A 16,083-nucleotide genomic window follows, 5' to 3' on the forward strand; every position below is an offset into this window, starting at 1 on the left:
CAACCACATAAAGAAACAGCAATGGTAGAAATCTTTGTAAAATCTTTGTAATATCTGTGCTATTATGTGTGACCATGGGTAATGGAAAAGTATACTGAGCATATCTGTTAAATCCCAACTATTCCAACCTGTTACATGGTGTGTAGGATTCACTGATATGCCACATGTTATAAAGGTTCAAGTGACTTCAAATCAGACTAATCTTACTGAAATAATGCTACCTAGAGTAGTGGGTTGTTATATTACACAAGTCAAGCAGTGATAGAGCAGACACAATAAATTGTCAAAAACTTTTCGTAAAACTAAAAAGGGGGAGATGTGGAGACAGTTCTCACAGGAAAATGAATATTTGGTACATGAGCTCTGAATAACTCTGAGGGATACAGCAAGGCCATGGGAGGCCCGAGGAAGCCTAAGCAAGCAAGATAAGAAGAAGCTGTAATTCACTGAGTTATGAGAACTGTGGACTGTTGGCAAGCATTCGAGGTCAAGTTCTCACACCTGTGTTTAACCAATTATATGTTAGTCACTAAGGGTCTTCACGACAAGTATCCAATCATGATATGCCAAATTGCTGTAGGTGTGTGTAAGCAATAGTATATAAGGAGTTAAAGCTTTGCAATAAATGGCTTTTTGTCTGATCAAAAAAAAAAAAAAGGGGGGGGAGTGTAACTCCTTGACTGTTAACACTGTACAGTTTACTTCTGCAGCTGCTTCACATCCCCTTTGCATTAGAATGCTTCTGGGCATGTGTTGTATGAATCTTTCTGATCATTCTGAATCTATTCACAAGAATTTGTTTGAACTTAAAGAAAATATGAAAGAACTTACTGTAGAAACAAATCCTATAGACTCTTGGTTAAAATCGTTAGGAATAAGTAGTTGGTTAAGGAGTTTAATCATGATGTTTAGCGGACCAATAATGATTATGTTGTTAATTTTGTTTTTTGGACCTTGTCTGTTACAATGTATTATGCAACGCATGCAGCAGATGACAAACGCCTTATTTGAAAAAAAGAGGGGGGAGATGTTGGGGGTCGAGCATGGGCGCTTGAAGAGGCCTACAGCAAGCTGTGAGAAAGTGAACTTATGACCCCAGGTTAAAAGAAGAAGAAGTGTCAAGATCAGCAAAACAGGAATGCAATAACAGGATGCCAGTAATTGCAGAAGCATGATGTAACGCTAAGCTGAAGCGAAGGCGTGAAACCAATCAGGAGAGGTAAAGGGGAGCGTGTATCCCTCGTGGGCAAAGTGAAGCAGCCAATCAAGTAATGCGTGATCACGTGTAAGACAGTATATTAAGAGCAGCTTTGTAATCAATAAACGGAGCATTTTGTGAACCTACATCGTATCGGTGTTTTCTCCCCTCCACCTGGCCGCGGCACCATACAAGATCAATAGTCCCTCCCATCCAGCCTCACCCTCTCCTTTTTCAGTTAAGGCAACTATTCTAACAAGTTACAGTCAGGGAGGAAAACATCATAGGGGTACAGAAACAACCCATACAAGTACAAAATCAATAGTCCCTCTCATCCACCCTCACCCTCTCCATTTTTTTATTAACACAACAAAAAGCATTTCTACAAGTCCGCACTCGTGCAATTCTTGCAGAGCCAAGGCCACGCAGTGAGCGATCCCAATACCCTGAGCCTTGTTGCTGGACAAGAAGATTCTTGGCAGGCATAAGCAAGGTCAATTGTCTTGTTATGCTTCTGTAATTTCCCATGTTTTCGTGCAGAGAATGATCTCTGCCAAGGCTGTAGTTTCCCACGGTGTTTTTACAAATACAGTATTACAAAATACACAAATGCAATTTTACAAATACAAGAACAAACAAGTTATAAACATTAGCTTTGTAAACAGTAGTAACCTCTAGACTCACCAATTAGAGCTCAGTATCCAAGGTTGCTCAGCTTTCCCCTTGAGTCAGCTACATCCACCTGCTAAACATGCACAGAGTTACCCACATGAATTCAAGCTAAATAGATTAGCCTAAAGAGAAAGATGTTCAGTATCGCAGCAAAAACCTGGACATTTCTCAGCTTTGCAGAGCCTAACATTTACTCCCAACACAACCCTTTCTTCTACCCATTCCCCAAGAGCTATTCACACACCAAACCCGACGTTCATTTTCTCCTGCTCCACAGCTCCCTGCTGTGCTAAAAGACTTGCTAGTGTAGCTGAAAAAGGGACCTGTTCTTTCTGTGTGCTGACCGGCAGCACAACCAGACTATCGCAAGGAAATCGCAGAACAATTTACAGCTTAGCTGACTTTTAAAGATTCAAGAGCTTGGCCCAACAGGAGCTAAGCTTGTCTGACTGTTCCAAAGCAAACACCATTACATTTATAAGGAAGCAACCTATCCAAGGACACTGTGATACCAAAGAAAGGCAGTGCAAAAAAGCAGACAATGCTTCAGATGGAGCAAACCTCTGAAAAGTCAATGACTTCAAAAGAAGTGATTATGCTGCTGGACAAGGTAGTGCCTTTGCCCTGAGCTTTCAAAGCAGATCAGCAAGATACATGCTTGCCTCAGTGCTGAAGTTCCAGCTGAATGCACTGTTATTCTCTCTACTTCCACCTACTTACCAGAAGCAGCTTCCTCAGTATGCTCGTGCGCAGTGCCACATCTTCTTTTGCTGCGTCAAACACAAGGCCAGGAAGTGCATCCAGTAAGTAAACTCCCCAAGAGGTGAAGGACAGGAACTAATAAGAAAAAAAATAATTACTAAAATAGTTGCACTGAAGTAAAACAGAAAACTGATGTCAAAGCTGGAAACACAGTGCTCCAATCCCAAATCTGCTTCATGCCTTTAGCCCTTCCATTACCACTCTGCAGCCCCACGCAGTAGCTCACTCTAAACTGTACATGCATTCTCACTAGCTCCCGGTCAGTGGTACAGAGGGAAGGGACTGGGGCTTGACAAGGTCTGGTTTGTTCTCATTATGGTGACGGCGTATTGAAGCTCTCCGGCTTCCAGGCACAAAGGGGAAAATACTGTGACACGCCCTGACAACAGGGGGTCACGCTGCCAGGCCACCAGCAGCACAGGCAGCCATGCAGGCAGAGACCCAGATCCTGACTACAGGCAGGTCGCATTGCCTGCACCACGACTAAGTGGCTTGGCGCCGTCTTTGGAAAGAAGGGGCGAGTCCAGACCATCCCTCCGCTCGTGGACTTAGGGAAGACGCCCCTGTTACTGCACAGAGACCTGCTCTCCTTCCAGGGAGGCTTAAGCTAAGCTGCAGCAATTTTAACAGGTGCCTAAAGGACAAGCTCACTCACTCCCTCACATTGATAGACAAGGACAAGACAAACACAAACCAAAACGTCCCACCCGGCTCCCTGGCAAGAGGCCCCTCTGGTGCCGCAGCACAGGCTCACCCTCAGAGCCATATCCTCCACACTGCCCACAAACCTTGCAGGGATCTCCACAGCCCTCAGGAAACAAGAGCAGACCAGGCCACCTCTGGGCTCCCACAGCAGGAGAAGAGACCTCTGCCAGCCTAGGCCCAATTTCAAGGTACCCAAGAAGAGAAGGTCCAGCAGCAGCCAAGTCCAGCCAGGAGTCTATCAGGCTTGTGAACAAGCAGCAATCCAGTCCACAAATCACCATCAGGTCCAGCAATTGCCAAGCTGCTCTATAATCATATAGAAGATCAAGCCGGGCAGTCAGTCTGAAGTCCAGACTAAGAATCTTCACAGGCAGGGACAGAGCTGAAGAGCAGCATTCCTCCAACAGAGTTCTAAAGAAAACTGAGGTACAGAGCTCGGTTTAAATAGGGCTCCTGGGTGTGGTCTGGTGCACAGGTGAGGCTGTTTAGGGTCATTAAGGCTTACTAATGCCCTCAGTGCCTTAACGAGGCACCTGAGAGCAATGGAAAATTCTAGTTCTATCCACAGGGCCTACAGAGTGAGGTGTGATTGCAGTGTTGTGATGGGGTTTTGTTCCATCTGTTAGCTGGTTGGTCTTCTTCCTCACCTAGCCCCAGAGACATTCTATCAAATGAATGTTCTGTGCATGAGAAGACGCAACCACTTCATTTGTGTGTGATTCAGTAAATCCTCTTGGAGACTTTATGATTCTGTTCAGTTCTGGGAGACTTTGGAAGAGTGGGTACATAAACACAACCCTCAGGAAGGCACACACCATTCTGAATGGGCAGTTCCTAATAGCCCCTGTACTGTTTATTTCACATTAATTTCACCCTACAATGAAGTAAGGTGTTCACTTTCCATTCAGATCTGAATAGAAATTTAAGACAGAATTTTTATTCTACCCATTCCTTACTAGTTTTAAACTGTTTTTGGTTACCTCTTAGATATTTATGGTCTTTTCTGTCCTGTTTTAAGCTGCTCTTGCCTATTTCTAATCTGCTTCAGGCTACCCATTTCTAACCTGGTCTTGCCCTTTCCTAGCTTGGTTTAACTCCTGTATGGTCATTTTTATCTTACTCTTCTCCGTTTCTAAACCTTTTTTAGATTCTTTTGGCAAATTGTAAACAATGGAGAGGCTTTTCCATCTTATTCTGCCCATTCCTTACTAGTTTTAAGCTGGTTTTGGCTCCTTCTTCAATATTTGTGGTCATTTCTGGCCTGTTTTAAGCTGCTCTTGCCTACTTCTAATGTGCTTCAGGCTATTTCTAATCTCTTGATGCCCATTTCTAATTCTTCTGAAGCCATTCTGGCAGTTTCCAAACCATTTTGGTTCATTTCCTACCCATTTTCTAGCCTGGTCTTGCCCTTTCCCTAACTTGGTTTAACTCCTGTATGGTCATTTTTATCTTATTTGTGTTTGTGTTTGGAATGATTTGGTTTTGTCAGACCTGGTTCTCAGGCTCCTCAGGAGCCCGGTTTGCTTTGCTCTTGGGTATGTGCATGTGATCCGGGCAGATGTGCTGCTTCCGTCTGGGAGGTACTGTGCCTGTGTAGGTTATTCTCTGTTTGTTGGTGTCACAGCATGTGTAGTGTTTTGTGTGTGTGTTTGCCTTGGAGCTGCTCTAACTCATGGTGTGTATTTGGGCCAGGTGCAGCATCTGTAGTGCAAGTCTGTGTGTATTATGATCAGAGGCAGATCTTGAGCATTTCCTTGGGATGGAGGTTACAGGTTCTGGGCTCAGCAATGGTCTCTAGACATAAAAGCTGTGTGGGTATTAAACATAGTAGTTGTTTAGCAACTCGGTGATAATTTGGCCAGTGTTTTTGTTCAGATCTCTGCTCTGAAGCAGTTTGGTCAACGTGATGAAAGCAGGCTTGAAGCAAGGCTCTGTGGCAGAGATGCAGAGCAGCCGGCAGACACTCTTGCAGCCCCGACAGTGATCCCATAAGGATGACATGACAATGATCGGCAGGGCTGGAAGGGGGGGGGGGGTGGCGGGCGTTTCGGCGGCGGGCGCCGCTCGCTGTTGCCATCTTGTGTCCAGGTTAGGTACTGCAGCCCTGCCTCCGCGCATGAGCCGTGGTGCTCCCTGTCCCCGGAAGTGGCTGGTGTCACGTGGTGCCCGCCGGTTTCCGGCGGGCTGTAGCAAGCGCGGCTCCATGCGGCCGCAGTCTGGTGGCCGCCCGCCGGCTCCGGTCCCTCCGCGCCGTTTCGGTGTGGCAGGCGCAGCCCCCGGGAGCAGCATGGCGGCGGGCAGGGTCCGGGTCCAGGTCCGGGTCCCGGCAGCAGCAGGTGAGAGCCGAGCCCACCGCGGGGCCGGGCTTACCGGGGAGGGGAGCGGGCCCGGCCGCCCGGCCGTGCCTTGGACGTGCGCAGAGGGGCCTCTCCTGCCTGCTGGCCGCTCGGCACGGGAAGCCTCTCGGTGCTCGGTACTGAGGGGAGTGAAGGCACGGGGGGGGGGGGGGGGGGGGGACCTGGAGGTCCGTAATTCACACTGTACCTGCACTGGGAGGGAAAGGGGCCAGGGTTGAAATAGCTGTTTCTAAAGCAGCCAAGGCGTTCCCTGCTTGTTTTCTCTGATCTAATCTTGTGCTTAGTTGGGAAATTAGACTGTTGACTGTAGCTTTAAGGTGCTGAAGGATCTGGAGACTGGGATTCTCGGAGAAATGAGAAGGGGGAAGGGTGCATTGCCCTCCTTTTGTTCTGCACACAGACCTTGCTGGGCTGAGCCCTGGGGGAGGCCAGCTCATCCCAGCCTTTCTGTTAAGGACTTCAGTTGCTGCTGTTGCTCTCCTGCTTTCGCCCGTCTTTGGACAACTGCTTAGCTCCAGTAAAGCCATCAGGCTTCTTCATAAATGCTTCTTATTCCAGATGCAGAGGCAGCTCAAGCACAGGCCCTCGCTAATGGCTGCAGTGGCTGCGGCTGTTGGGTTTCATAGGTAAGAATTTTTGTAGGGGATTGTCTCTCCTGTGAAATGCTTGCATGGGATTTGTCCATAAAAAAATCCCTCACTGTTCTCTTTTCTCCACTGCTTGGCTGTGAGAGCAGGAAGCAGCAGAATCCGTGGCAGAGATAGATAAAGAAGAGCACGGGGAAGAAGCAAGCCCAGATGGCAGGGAGAAAGAGAACCAGCAGTATCCAGGTCAGGCAGAAACTGCCCCTCCCAGAGCAGAGTCCCAACAGCTGAGAAGCTGGAGCATCATGCCCAGGGAATGGATCTTGCATGTTGGCTGTCTGAGAAGCTGCACAGTGAGAAACGGTCGCTAGGTTCAGGTAAGCCTCAGTAAGACTAATTCTAAACAATTAACAGGCATTTCCATTTTACTTCATCCCATTCCTGACTAGTTCTAAGCTATTTTTGGTTACTTAAGTATTTATGGTCATTTCTGGCCTGTTTTAAGCTGCTCTTGCCTATTTCTAATGTGCTTCAGGCTATTTCTAACCTCTTGATGCCCATTTCTAATTCTTCTGAAGCCATTCTGGCAGTTTCCAAACCATTTTGGTCCATTTCCTACCCATTTCTAGACTGGTCTTCCCCTTCATAGCTTGGTTTAACTCCTGTATGGTCATTTTTATCTTACTCTTCTGCATTTCTAAACCTTTTTTAGATTCTTTTGGCACATTGTAAACAATGGAGAGGCTTTTCCATCTTATTCTGCCCAGTCCTTACTAGTTTTAAGCTGGTTTTGGCTACTTCTTTAGTATTTGTGGTCATTTCTGGCCTGTTTTAAGCTGCTCTTGCCTATTTCTAATGTGCTTCAGGCTATTTCTAACCTCTTGATGCCCATTTCTAATTCTTCTGAAGCCATTCTGGCAGTTTCCAAACCATTTTGGTCCATTTCCTACCCATTTCTAGCCTGGTTTTGCCTTTCCTAGCTTGGTTTAACTCCTGTATGGTCATTTTTATCTTACTCTTCTCCATTTCTAAACCTTTTTTAGATTCTTTTGGCACATTGTAAACAATGGAGAGGCTTTTCCATCTTATTCTGCCCAATCCTTACTAGTTTTAAGCTGGTTTTGGCTCCTTCTTTAGTATTTGTGGTCATTTTGGCCTGTTTTAAGCTGCTCTTGCCTATTTCTAATGTGCTTCAGGCTATTTCTAACCTCTTGATGCCCATTTCTAATTCTTCTGAAGCCATTCTGGCAGTTTCCAAACCATTTTGGTCCATTTCCTACCCATTTCTAGCCTGGTTTTGCCGTTTCCTAGCTTGGTTTAACTCCTGTATGGTCATTTTTATTTACTCTTCTGCGTTTCTAAACCTTTTTTAGATTCTTTTGGCACATTGTAAACAATGGAGAGGCTTTTCCATCTTATTCTGCCCAATCCTTACTAGTTTTAAGCTGGTTTTGGCTCCTTGTTAGTATTTGTGGTCATTTTGGCCTGTTTTAAGCTGCTCTTGCCTATTTCTAATGTGCTTCAGGCTATTTCTAACCTCTTGATGCCCATTTCTAATTCTTCTGAAGCCATTCTGGCAGTTTCCAAACCATTTTGGTCCATTTCCTACCCATTTCTAGCCTGGTCTTCCTCTTCCTAGCTTGGTTTAACTCCTGTATGGTCATTTTTATCTTACTGTTCTGCATTTCTAAACCTTTTTTAGATTCTTTTGGCACATTGTAAACAATGGAGAGGCTTTTCCATCTTATTCTGCCCATTCCTTACTAGTTTTAAGCTGGTTTTGGCTACTTCTTTAGTATTTGTGGTCATTTTGGCCTGTTTTAAGCTGCTCTTGCCTATTTCTAATGTGCTTCAGGCTATTTCTAACCTCTTGATGCCCATTTCTAATTCTTCTGAAGCCATTCTGGCAGTTTCCAAACCATTTTGGTCCATTTCCTACCCATTTCTAGCCTGGTCTTCCCCTTCCTAGCTTGGTTTAACTCCTGTATGGTCATTTTTATCTTACTCTTCTCGTTTCTAAACCTTTTTTAGATTCTTTTGGCACATTGTAAACAATGGAGAGGCTTTTCCATCTTATTCTGCCCAATCCTTACTAGATTTAAGCTGGTTTTGGCTACTTCTTTAGTATTTGTGGTCATTTTTGGCCTGTTTTAAGCTGCTCTTGCCTATTTCTAATGTGCTTCAGGCTATTTCTAACCTCTTGATGCCCATTTCTAATTCTTCTGAAGCCATTCTGGCAGTTTCCAAACCATTTTGGTCCATTTCCTACCCATTTCTAGCCTGGTCTTCCCCTTCCTAGCTTGGTTTAACTCCTGTATGGTCATTTTTATCTTACTCTTCTCCGTTTCTAAACCTTTTTTAGATTCTTTTGGCACATTGTAAACAATGGAGAGGCTTTTCCATCTTATTCTGCCCAATCCTTACTAGTTTTAAGCTGGTTTTGGCTCCTTCTTCAATATTTGTGGTCATTTCTGGGCCTGTTTTAAGCTGCTCTTGCCTTTTTCTAATGTGCTTCAGGCTATTTCTAACCTCTTGATGCCCATTTCTAATTCTTCTGAAGCCATTCTGGCAGTTTCCAAACCATTTTGGTTCATTTCCTACCCATTTCTAGCCTGGTCTTCCCCTTCCTAGCTTGGTTTAACTCCTGTATGGTCATTTTTATCTTACTCTTCTGCATTTCTAAACCTTTTTTAGATTCTTTTGGCACATTGTAAACAATGGAGAGGCTTTTCCATCTTATTCTGCCCATTCCTTACTAGTTTAAGCTGGTTTTGGCTACTTCTTTAGTATTTGTGGTCATTTTGGCCTGTTTTAAGCTGCTCTTGCCTATTTCTAATGTGCTTCAGGCTATTTCTAACCTCTTGATGCCCATTTCTAATTCTTCTGAAGCCATTCTGGCAGTTTCCAAACCATTTTGGTCCATTTCCTACCCATTTCTAGCCTGGTTTTGCCTTTCCTAGCTTGGTTTAACTCCTGTATGGTCATTTTTATCTTACTCTTCTGCATTTCTAAACCTTTTTTAGATTCTTTTGGCACATTGTAAACAATGGAGAGGCTTTTCCATCTTATTCTGCCCAATTCCTTACTAGTTTTAAGCTGGTTTTGGCTACTTCTTAGTATTTGTGGTCATTTCTGGCCTGTTTTAAGCTGCTCTTGCCTATTTCTAATGTGCTTCAGGCTATTTCTAACCTCTTGATGCCCATTTCTAATTCTTCTGAAGCCATTCTGGCAGTTTCCAAACCATTTTGGTCCATTTCCTACCCATTTCTAGCCTGGTTTTGCCCTTCCTAGCTTGGTTTAACTCCTGTATGGTCATTTTTATCTTACTCTTCTCCATTTCTAAACCTTTTTTAGATTCTTTTGGCACATTGTAAACAATGGAGAGGCTTTTCCATCTTATTCTGCCCATTCCTTACTAGTTTTAAGCTGGTTTTGGCTCCTTCTTTAGTATTTGTGGTCATTTTTGGCCTGTTTTAAGCTGCTCTTGCCTATTTCTAATGTGCTTCAGGCTATTTCTAACCTCTTGATGCCCATTTCTAATTCTTCTGAAGCCATTCTGGCAGTTTCCAAACCATTTTGGTCCATTTCCTACCCATTTCTAGCCTGGTCTTGCCCTTCCTAGCTTGGTTTAACTCCTGTATGGTCATTTTTATCTTACTATTCTGCATTTCTAAACCTTTTTTAGATTCTTTTTGCACATTGTAAACAATGGAGAGGCTTTTCCATCTTATTCTGCCCATTCCTTACTAGTTTTAAGCTGGTTTTGGCTACTTCTTTAGTATTTGTGGTCATTTTTGGCCTGTTTTAAGCTGCTCTTGCCTATTTCTAATGTGCTTCAGGCTATTTCTAACCTCTTGATGCCCATTTCTAATTCTTCTGAAGCCATTCTGGCAGTTTCCAAACCATTTTGGTCCATTTCCTACCCATTTCTAGCCTGGTCTTGCCCTTCCTAGCTTGGTTTAACTCCTGTATGGTCATTTTTATCTTACTCTTCTGCATTTCTAAACCTTTTTTAGATTCTTTTGGCACATTGTAAACAATGGAGAGGCTTTTCCATCTTATTCTGCCCAGTCCTTACTAGTTTTAAGCTGGTTTTGGCTCCTTCTTTAGTATTTGTGGTCATTTCTGGCCTGTTTTAAGCTGCTCTTGCCTATTTCTAATGTGCTTCAGGCTATTTCTAACCTCTTGATGCCCATTTCTAATTCTTCTGAAGCCATTCTGGCAGTTTCCAAACCATTTTGGTCCATTTCCTACCCATTTCTAGCCTGGTTTTGCCGTTTCCTAGCTTGGTTTAACTCCTGTATGGTCATTTTTTTTTTACTCTTCTCCATTTCTAAACCTTTTTTAGATTCTTTTTGCACATTGTAAACAATGGAGAGGCTTTTCCATCTTATTCTGCCCATTCCTTACTAGTTTTAAACTGTTTCTTTGTTACTTCTATTTGTGGTAATTTCTGTCCTGTTTTAAGCTGCTCTTGGTTATTTGTAATCTTCTTTAGGCTATTTCTAACCTATTGATGCCCACTTGTTTCTCTTTGAAGCCATTCTGGCTGTTTCCAAGCCCTTTTGGTCCATTTCTTGTCATGTGTTGTCCCCCCCAATACGGCATCTGCTTTCCCCACCACGCCAATTTGTCTTCCCCCCGCCACTCCCCCCTGTTCTTCTATCCCGTATCCCACTCTTCACCCCTTTCTCATCATCTATCCCTTTTAACCGCCATTATTCCCACACCCCCACCCCCTTCTCTACCATCTGTCCCCCCTAACAGCCATTCTCCCCCCCTTCCCCACTATCTCTCCCATTTAAACCCCTTTCCTCCGTCATCACAACAGTCTTCCCGCCCACCCAAAGCCCGAACTAACCTTCGTCCAGCAAGTCTCGATCTTTACCGTGCCGAGCTAACCCTGCTGAGCTCCGTAACCGTGCACGTACAGAAAACAAAGCTGCGTTCCAGCCCTCACCGCTGTCTGCTCCTTCCCGGGCACTGCCATCGCTCCCTCACACAAAAGGACACCGCTGATTGGCCACCGGTCTCTAGGCGGGAAAACGGCCCCTCAGCCGTGCGGCCCGGGATTGGACGGCGCTGACCCTCCGCCCCGCCCCCCGGGTGGCTTCAGCTCTGCCGGCTCACTTCGGGTTAGCATAGCCTGCGTTAGTTTACCACGGCTGTGTGGTTTGGCCTAGCCTGGGGAAGCATAGCATAGCCTCCATCCAGCGTGAGATTAAGATGAGTGAGATTAGACCTGGGTGAGATTGACTGGGGGGAGACTGACCCTAGTCAGATTTGTCCTGGGTCAGATTTGTCCCTGGTCAGATTACCCCAGGGGTCAGATTAGCTCGAGTCAGGTTAGTCCGGTCAGATTAGCCCAGGTCGGATTATCCCGGGTCAGATTAGCTTGGGTGACCCGGTTGGATCATCCCGGGTCATTTAGCTCAGATAAGAGACAGGTGAGATTAGACGGGTGAGATTATCCTAGCCTCCTTAACTTAGTTTAGTCTGAGTTACCTCGAGTTAGTCTTGGTTAACCTGGATTAGCCTATCCTCAGTTAGCCTGGGTTAGATGAGCCTGGATTAGATGGGTTAGCCTACCCTATCATAGGGCGGGGTATATGGGAGGACAATACTGGGGTTTTGGGGATATGGAGTCCCTACATGGGGGTCTGTGGGGGGATTTGGGGGTCTGGAGTCCCTGCATGGGGGTCTATGGGTGTATTTGGGGGTCTGGAGTCCTACATGGGGGTCTGGGGGGATTTGGGGGTCTGAAGTCCCAGTATGGGGGTCTGTGGGGGGATTTGGAGTCCCTGTATGGGGGTCTATGGAGGGATTTGGGGGTCTGGAGTCTCTCCGTGGTGTTTTGTAGGGGTGTGGAGACCCCTTATGGGGTGTATGGGGGAATACGGGGGATATGGGGTTCTGGAGTCCCTAGATGACGTGTGGGGCAATAGGGGGGGATACGGGGTTCTGTGGGGCTTTATGAGGGGTATCTGGAGTTCTGCATTCCCATTATGGGGTTCTGTGGGGGCCCTGCGAGCCCCGAGAGGAGGGACCGGGACGGGAACGGAGCTTCCGGCCGCGCCGCGCTCGTCAGGGCCATCTTGGAACAAAAAATGGCGGCAGCGCAGGCGCGGTGCGGCCGTTACCACGGCAACGCGGACGCCATGAGGGGTGAGGTGCCGTACTCAGGCTAGCACCTCACCAAGATGGCCGCCCCGTAGTGCCGTACGTCAAAATGGCGTCTCACTAATTTGGCCTGTCCCGGCGCCCGTACTCAAGATGGCGCCTATCAAGTGGCATCAGTGCACCCCCCCCCCGTGCCCGCCCCTGTCTCCCCTCTCCCCATGGCGGCGCAGAGCCGCGCTCCCCCCAGCCGCCTCCCTCCCCTCTCCTCACGGCTCCTGCTCCCGCACCTCTCTCTGCACCTCCTCCATGGCCGCCCTATGGCGGCGGGCGGGGCGGGGAGGGGCGGGAGGGGGCAGGAGGAGGAAGGGAACCGAGTGGTTCCGGAGGAGCCGACACCTCCCATTGCCCCCCCGCCGGGCACGGCTCAGCCCGGATCGGCACGGCACGGCTCGGCCCGCCCAGGGTAGAACCGGGGCACCGAGGGGGTCTGGGGCAGGCCGGCAGCCGGAGGGGGGCAGTCGCGGGGGGCGGCGCTGCTGTCCCGGCCTGCAGCGGGGACCGTGTCCCCCTTCCCATCCCTCCTGCCGGAGGCACTCGTGTTCCCCGCGGCCGCTCCGGGTCACGGTCTCACGGCAACAGCTGCTGCCGCCGCTCGGGTCACGGTCTCACGGCAACAGCTGCTGCCGCCGCTCCGGGTCACGGTCTCACGGCAACAGCTGCTGCCGCCGCTGCTGCACGGACTCGGCATCCACCTCCTGCACGGCGCCACCACCGTGGTCTTTGGGGTACGGACAAACGGGGGGGGGGGGGAGAGACACTGGGGTGCTGCGACCCATGGAGAGCCGCAGAAACAGTTTGCCAGGGCTTCCCCAAGGTGCTCGATTGTTTTGTTCTGTGTGCAGGATGTTTTCTCATCACACCCCAAAGCTTTTCCAGGAGTCAAACGCATCGTTTCCCTCTCTTCCCCCAAGAAAGGGGAAGTTTGTGGCCGGTTGCAATGATAGCACCTGGAGTGGTGCTGCCCTGAAACAGGATGAAATGGCTGCATCCTTCCGGGAGGCTGCCTCCGAAAGCAGAATTGCCCTGTGAGCTGGAGAGGTGCCCCTGCAGTGAGGGCCCGTGCCCAGGGAGGCATGGGGAGCTGGGGACTTGGCACTTTCCTGCCTATCATAGAGGACTGTGATGTACGATGGTAATGAATGCATCTTTATTTATAGATATGATACTATGAAATAGCTTTATTATCCCTTGCTAAAAATGCTTCCTTTTTGCTTTCTTAGCAGTCAGTGCAAAAATTCAAGTTAATATCATAATATCATGGTAAAAGCTGCAAGCTCTGAAGTGGTACAGGCTGGCAGGAAGCTCCCAGTGTATGGTTTGGTGTGAGCAGCACCGATGTATTAGGTTTGGCATAGTAGTACATGGTTTGTTTTTTTTCTTGTTTTTAGTGGCCATCTATGCCATCTATGCATCTATGCTTAACTTGTTAACAATTTATGTTCATATGTACGAGGAGGAGGAACATAAAGATGATGTAAGGATAGACAGGTTTGTAAAACCAGCCATTTCTTCAAGGGACGGCTGCTGCAGCAATACCCTGCTTGCACGATGCCCTATATGAGTGTCTGTTTTTGAGCGAGTTTTACACGTGACCTGCACCCTGATCATGCGTTCTTTTTAGGCTGCACACCCGCCTATCAGCCTCATCAGCGTTGATGCTGTGGACCCACATCAGTGGTTTCTTGAGCTTTGAGAAAAAACCAGTTCTTGTTCTTAGATAAATACAAGAACCCTTCTGTTTCAGAGCAGCGCTGCAGCCATGTGCACACTGTGTGTGCCAGAACAGACCCTTTCAAGAGCTCCAGAAGACTTTTTTAGCCTCTTTCTTTCATCTGCAAGACCAAAAGGAAAGAGAGGTTTCTGCAACTGGGAAGCAGGAGAAGAGAGCGGAGGTATGTCTGGTAATCGTAGCACATGCTTCTCTGACCTTGCCGAGAGAGGAAATTCCATTTACTCTCTGCTTTCATCGATTGGTCTGTAATTTGCCTGTAGTTATCCTCCCCATTTCTACATTTTACAGAATCATGGAATGGTTCATGTTGGAAGGGACCTTAAAGCTCATCCAGCTCCAACCCCTGCCACAGGCAGGCAGGGACACCTCACACTAGAGCAGGTTGCTCCAAGCCCCTGTGTCCAACCTGGACTTGAACTGCCAGGGATGGGGCAGCCACAGCTTCTCTGTGCACCCTGTGCCAGCGCCTCAGCACCCTCACGGGGAACAGCTTCTGCCTAAGAGCTCAGCTCAGTTTCCCCTCGGGCAGGTTCAAGCCATTCCCCTTGGCCTGTCCCTACAGGCCCTTGTCCCAAGCCCCTCTCCAGGTTTCTGCAGCCCCTTAGGGCATGCGAGCTGCTCTCAGGGCTTCCCCTTCAGAGCCTTCTCTTGTCCATGCTGCCCCAGCCCAGCTCTCCATGCCTGGCTCCAGAGCATAGCTGCTCCAAGCCCTCGCAGCAGCTCCATGGTTCCTCTGGCTCGCTTGAGCAGCTCCACGTCACTTTGAGCTGGGGCTGAAGGTGGATGCAGGACTTGTTTCCTCTTACATTGGCATAAGGCAGAGTGTGACACTGTACAGTGGACAGATGTGATTCTCCTTACCTGGGCCAGTAAATGAGAGCAAAAACACATCCTCCTGCTTTTGAACAAGGAGAAAATATTTTGTTCACCTTGTTTACGTGCTTAATCGCAAGAAGTTTTTTCCTTCCAGTCCAATTACTTCACGTAATGAACACAATTGTCCCAGGAAATCTCAGCTTCTTGGTTTGCTTTTCATGCTCGGAGTACCATTGACGCTGCTTTTTGCTTAAACAGCACTTGCTTTGCTGCAGGTGTTTGCAGCAGCTCTCTGGCTATGGGGAATTACCCGTGTTTTTCTAATAGCCTGTTGGATGTTGTGCAATGCAGGTCCCCGGTTTCCTCTTGACTTTGGGTACTGACAGCGAGTTTGCAGCCCTTGGTGTTGTCTTTGTTGAATTGAATTAGGACCTGGCACTGAGGATGGGAGAAGGCAAGGCCTGGAGGGAGGGAGGGAGAACCGGAACAGGTCAGCCCCAGTATTTTTCTGTAATGAGGGTGGAAAGCACTGGCAGAGGTTGGCCAGAGAGGGTGGTGGATGCCCCATCCTGTGACATTCAAGGCCAGGCTGTATGTGGTTCTGAGCACCCTGAGGAGTTGAAAGGATGTCCTGCTCATGGCAGGGGAGGTTGGACCAGATGACCTTAAAGGGTTACTTCCAACCAAAAACCATCCTGGCTCATATGATTAGAAAACCCAGGGAATGCAGGCATTTCCCTACAGCTGTCTGAGGGTCTCTTTAGAAGCCCAAGGCCACAGTTACCCTTCTTTCTTAGGGAAGGGCTTCAACCGTCCCACGCTCTTGGTGTGGTCTGGTGGCAATTGTGCCCATGCCGAAGCTTGTCTTTGGGCACCTTGCGCTAAGTGCTTCACTGAAATGAGGTTAAATTTATCTGGAGGAGCCTGTTTTAATGCAGCCAGGGAGGGGCAAAATGGCTTATTATTTGCGAGAGAGTACGAGCTCTGTTTCAGCAGGAGGTCACGTAAAATGTTGCTCCACAAGTTACCAGTAACAGTGCGTAGTAACCCCAGCTCTGGGCAAAATGCACCTTGATT

The 16,083-nt window shown here is 47.7% G+C and overlaps 1 long non-coding RNA gene across 2 annotated transcripts; it reads right to left on the reverse strand.

The window, feature by feature from the left end:
• Positions 1-1,722: 1,722 nt before the first annotated feature.
• On the reverse strand, positions 1,723-3,772 carry LOC117438324 (uncharacterized). Of its 2 annotated transcripts, XR_004550707.1 has the most exons (4): positions 3,421-3,772; positions 2,591-2,707; positions 1,883-1,943; positions 1,723-1,757 (listed from the first exon to the last, which is right to left on the reverse strand). It is a non-coding gene; the product is annotated as an uncharacterized lncRNA (long non-coding RNA). The 2 variants fall into 2 exon arrangements; XR_004550706.1 differs by lacking the exon at positions 1,723-1,757 and having other exon boundaries at positions 1,781-1,943; positions 3,421-3,762.
• Between the last annotated feature and the right edge of the window lie 12,311 nt (positions 3,773-16,083).

This window comes from Melopsittacus undulatus, unplaced genomic scaffold (genome assembly GCF_012275295.1).
Source record: "Melopsittacus undulatus isolate bMelUnd1 unplaced genomic scaffold, bMelUnd1.mat.Z mat_scaffold_115_arrow_ctg1, whole genome shotgun sequence".
In the NCBI taxonomy this organism is placed as follows: Eukaryota; Metazoa; Chordata; class Aves; order Psittaciformes; family Psittaculidae; genus Melopsittacus; species Melopsittacus undulatus.